Source organism: Schistocerca cancellata, chromosome 10 (genome assembly GCF_023864275.1).
Source record: "Schistocerca cancellata isolate TAMUIC-IGC-003103 chromosome 10, iqSchCanc2.1, whole genome shotgun sequence".
Lineage (NCBI taxonomy): Eukaryota > Metazoa > Arthropoda > Insecta > Orthoptera > Acrididae > Schistocerca > Schistocerca cancellata.
This window is the reverse complement of record NC_064635.1, coordinates 219928861-219934559: the sequence shown is the minus strand read 5'-3', so window position 1 is coordinate 219934559 and position 5699 is coordinate 219928861.

The window sequence follows — 5699 nt, the reverse complement described above, 5'->3', positions numbered from 1 at the left end:
CTCCCTGTATTTTACTCCTGCCACCTTCAGAATTTGAAAGAGAGTATTCCAGTCAACATTGTCAAAAGCTTTCTCTAAGTCTACAAATGCTAGAAATGTAGGTTTGCCTTTTCTTAATCTAGCTTCTAAAATAAATCGTAGGGGCAGTATTGCATCACGTGTTCCCATATTTCTACGGAATCCAAACTGATCTTCCCCAAGGTCGGCTTCTACCAGTTTTTCCATTCGCCTGTAAAGAATTCGCGTTAGTATTTTGCAGCCGTGACTTATTAAACTGATAGTTCGGTAATTTTCACATCTGTCAACACCTGCTTTCTTTGGGATTGGAATTATTATATTCTTCTTGAAGTCTGAGGGTATTTCGCCTGTCAAATACATTTTGCTCACCAGATTGTAGAGTTTTGTCAGGACTGGTTCTCCCAAGGCTGTCAGTAGTTGTAATGGAATGTTGTCTACTCCCGGGGCCTTGTTTCGACTCAGGTCTTTCAGTGCTCTGTCAAACTCTTCACGCAGTATCGTATCTCCTATTTCATCTTCATCTACATCCTCTTCCATTTTCATAATATTGTCCTCAAGTAGATCGCCCTTGTATAGACCCTTCTTTGCTTAGAACTGGGTTTCCATCTGAGCTCTTGATATTCAGACAAGTCGTTCTCTTTTCTCCAAATATCTCTTTAATTTTCCTGTAGGCAGTATCTATCTTACCTCTAATGCATAAGCCTCTACGTCCTTACATTTGTCATCTATCCATGCCTGCTTAGCAGTTTTGCACTTCCTGTCGATCTCATTTTTGAGACGTTTGTATTCCTTTTTGCCTGCTTCATTTACTGCATTTTTATATTTTCTCCTTTCGTCAGTTAAATTCAATATTTCTTCTGTCACCCAAGGATTTCTACTAGCCCTCGTCTTTTTACCTACTTGATCCTCTGCTGCCTTCACTACTTCATCCCTCAAAGCTACCCATTCTTCTGCTACTGTATTTCTTTCCCCCATTCTTGTCAATTGTTCCCTTATGCTCTCCCTGAAACTCTGTACAACCTCTGGTTTAATCAGTCTATACAGGTCCCATCTCCTTAAATTCCCACCTTTTTGCAGTTTCTTCAGTTTTAAGGTAGCAAGATGAAATTGACAAAATTATCGATAACTGCTTGCACAGCTGGGGGCTGAGGGTGAACATAAAACTCGAAGTTAACACTAAAAATTATATTTATTGTTGTTAGTTACAGCTTTCAACAAATTTCGTGATTTGTTTCTAGCGTCAGACCATCAATGATTCAGACGGTATTGCAGTGCTTGTATTAATCTGAATTACGATATGAAATTCCTTCCGACATGAACGCGGACAAAGCGACTTTCAAGTAAAATACCTCCTCCGTACGGGAGTACACATAGTGGATCTAAAAGTATAGGCTGTAGACACATGATTGAGAACAAATGGAAGTTTGGTTTGCTCCTTGTCGGGCTCGAAAAAAAAATTAAAAGAAAAGACTGACGAATGGATCAACGACGTACTTGAACGGGTGTCTGGGACGTCCGCCAAGAACAAATGCAACGAACAATAATCAACAAAACTATTTTAAAAGAGTGGTAAGACGACCGTTCCCGAAAAGCGAGAGACAAGGGTTCGAGTCCCGGTCGGGTACAAATTTTCATTGTCGTCATGCCGGTACACAGCTGACGGTTATACATTTTCGCAACTGCGAATACATTTCATGTATTTGATAACGGCTATAGTCGCCGCAGTGCCCCTTCCTTCGGACATGGATGCATGTCCAAAGGAACTTTGCATCGTAATTCGAAATAACACAGGCACTGCACAATCGTATCGATAAGCCACAGATGCAACTTCCCCGTTTTTTGTTAAAACCGACGGTGAGGAAGAAAAGAAGACATTGCTGTGTATACAGTTTTTGTTTAAAATTGCATACAGGAAAAGAAAACAAATATATGTGGGAGAAACAATCTGTCTGATAGCTTAAAAGTCCTGCTGTCGAAGTAAAACTGATTACGGGAAAGCACTTTGCCATAAAATCATCCTGGAGACACAATGCTCCACGTTGAACTTCACGTGGAGTTAATGGCAGCGTTGACCCGTGTTATGAGCTTCGGGAGTCAGCGATGTTTCTTAATAGACCTCTTGTTTTAATTTTCGCCATAGAAAATATTTGGTGACTGTGTGTACGTTCCCTGAACGGCCATTCCAATGCTCTGTAAATTTTTTCTTAGGAAGGTCTGTCATTATATGTGCGGATTAGCACAGCGCAACACAACACAGAATTTTCTTTGTCGCAGCTGATTTTAACAGAAAACCAGTACATTGTTGCTTCAAAAAATATACAGCCTTTGTATGTCTGATTGTTTATTAGTGTTTCGTGTAAAAATTCGAAGTAAATCGGTCAAGAACTTTTAGAGTTTTTCGCTAACAACGTCTCCATATTATACAAGCTGAGGCAACTAAGGCAGGCCAACCAGGGTACTGTATATCCAGAATGGATAAATATACTGATGTGCTCTTTTCGCCTAGCGGACAATATGGCGAATTTTCTGAAGTCCGCAAGTAATTTTTATTGTTTATAGCTGCCGAATTGCGACACCAACTTCGGTTTTTTTTTCCATAATGAAACTAAGCACGTTTTTCTGTAGCATCTGAAAGGCTTTTCATGACCTGTTCGGGCGGAGTTTAGATTTTTGTATCTGAAAGAAACTTTGGGAGAACTTCAACGACATAACGGCCCCACCGTCAGGAGAAGTTCCACAAACGTTGCCGGCCGGAGGGGCCGAGCGGTTCCAGGCGCTACAGTCTGGATCAGCGACCGCTACGGTCGCAGGTTCGAATCCCGCCTCGGGCATGGATGTGTGTGATGTCCTTAGGTTAGTTAGGTTTAAGTAGTTGTAAGTTCTAGGGGACTGATGACCTCAGATGTTGAGTCCCATAGTGCTCAGAGCCATTTGAACCACAAACGTCTGCCCTATTACAGAAAATGTAAGCAATCCATTAACTCAGGTAGAGTTCGTGTGTTTATTATAACGGCTGACATACTAAATGCTTTGCCATAAAATGATCCTGCAGAAACAATACTCCACGTTGAATTTCATCTGGAGTTAATGGCAGTACAGGCCCATGTTATGAACTTCGGGAGTCAGTCCTGTTTTAAATTTTCGCTGGAGAAAATATTAGGTGACTACAAATGTTTTCCTAGGAAGGTCTGTCATTACGTGTGCGGAACAGGAGGGACATTCGTCATGCCGGTACCACACTGACTGTCTACGGCCCGAGCTGTGCCTTGCCGCGGCGGCATACCAAACGAACTCGATATACTTGACTGTATTTAGATTCCCGTCAGTGTAACAGGGACCAATGATGCGGGTCTTGAGAAAGATACACCAAACGTTGACAGGCCAAGGGCGTTGTTTTTATCCACTTCTTTGAGTCTGCGTGGACTTTCAGCTGACGATTAGTGCATACTGCGAAGATTGACTTGCTTGTGTTTTTCAAACGACGCTTCTTCGCTAAGCCAAATTTTATATAGATACTCTGCATCACTTTGCACTTTTCCTATATGACATTCGGAGAACTGTAACCAATTTTGGACGTCATTGCCATGAAGCTGTAGATGCAGCGAAATGGGAAGGTGAGGAAACGACTGGAATGCAGTGTTCGCAGAACATTTGTTCCGTTGCTCCCTCGGGTACTTCCGAGATTCCTCGTAGTGATATTTGCAGTGTGTGTCACTGCTGCTGAAGAGTTAGTTTTTTATGTTACTCCATTAAGTGCTGGTTGTACAGTCCAGTTTGAGGGTGTTTTGGGGGGCTCCCAAGTTCATTTCATTCAATGCTGATCCAGGTTACATATCATCGAAACAAACCAAAAAAAAAAAGTCGCTTTAAAAATAATATTTGCCGCAACCGGTCATCAAATATAAAATGATAATTAGCGATCTGGACTCTTGAAGCTTTTACTTTGGAACCTCCCCCTCACTTATCGACCTTAATGACAGTAAAAATTAAACCACGTGTACCTAATGGAAATTTGGGAAAAGCAATCGTCACCGAAGTTAATCTGTCTGTAAAGAGGGAGGAAAGGGTTACATCTAAATGAAAGGAAAAATGCAAATGAAATTGGTGGAAATTAATTTTGAAAAGGGGTTAAATTAATAAAGAAAGTAAATGTGCGGTCGTTACGTTAACAATTAACTGGCGTTAATTAGATATTTGAGAGTTGGGGAAAATTACGGTCGCCAGTCCTATGGACAACCACTGTAATAACTGAAAAAGAAAGGTTATTGCACATATAATTAGCACTAAAAGCGTGGCAACTTAAGGTAGACACGTGTTGTGTCAAAACTGAATGTTTGTCAGAAGTAATAAATTTCGCTACACACTGACTTTATTTAGCAAAAGAATTAATAAAACCGGAAAACTGAAAGTTAATTTAGTGACTGAAATAAATAGTTAATTTTGTTTCTGAAGCACTACTAAATTCAATAAAATAAGATTAGTCTTGGGCTACCTCAATAATCATTTCAAAAGCTACTTGAATCTACGCAATTTAGAAATAAGAGATTTAACTTTGAGCTTGAATTAAATGATTCTGAACAATTAACAATAGTAAAATTTAGTACGTACCAAGCTGAGCTGCAGTCACAGGTAAGCTAAAATATGGTAACAAAACTCGCACTCTTAATTTGTGCTTAATAATCTAAATATTGTAGCCAGCTATGAATACCTTAACTGAACTTTGAAATTAAAGCAGTGAAATCGAATGATATTACTTTAATGCTGGCGTTTGAATTTCAACGACACTCGAGTTCATTTCGGAAAAGGAAGGGATCCTACTTGGTAATGCAATTGGGACAATGAGCAACAGATGTCCATGCTAAGTTGCTGTATTTTAGTGATGCTAATGGAATAGATTGAAAAGCTGAGGTCTGCCATACAGTTCTAAAACTTAACGTGCTTTCAGTCTTCATTGTTGATTGATTGAAAGTTTGAAGTCGTCGATCGAGGAGGTGGCGACAATCACTCATTATCGGCCGTAGCTGTTGCAGAAGCCTTCTCGACACGGTCACCAGGCGAAACGGGCTCTCGATGTGTGCCTGCTAATGTTTCCCATCCGCGACACCGTGCCAGAAACTATCATAGCAAGCCGAGCGTAATTACATGCTGCCAAACCCCGAAAGCGCGGCAACTCGCGGGAGCGTCACACAACACACCTGCTCCACTGCACTCCTCCAGCCAGACTCCTCTGCTCTGCCCGCGCTCCACGCGGCAGAGTTAACACTATCAAAGATCCTAAACACTTTGGTTCTCCACACTACCTATCGATGTAATCGTTCGATAGCATAGTTTTCCCTAGGCAAGACCCAGCGTAAAAATACAAATAATATTGACAAAACAAACCAATTATACATCGACATAAATGCATATATATATATATATATATATATATATATATATATATATATATATATATATATATATATATATATATAAGTAGCAAAACAATTACAATATATAAAGACACAGAAATGTCATATCTTCAGGTAACAAAATAAGGAAAAAATTTATAGTACAATAGATGGAAATAGGAGGATATGCATTTCCGGCGCTACAACTTCCATATTCCACATTACTCTGGATCACCTCAACACTTGAACGGTGTCGAGCTTATACATTCTGATTGTTTTTATCTGAGACAA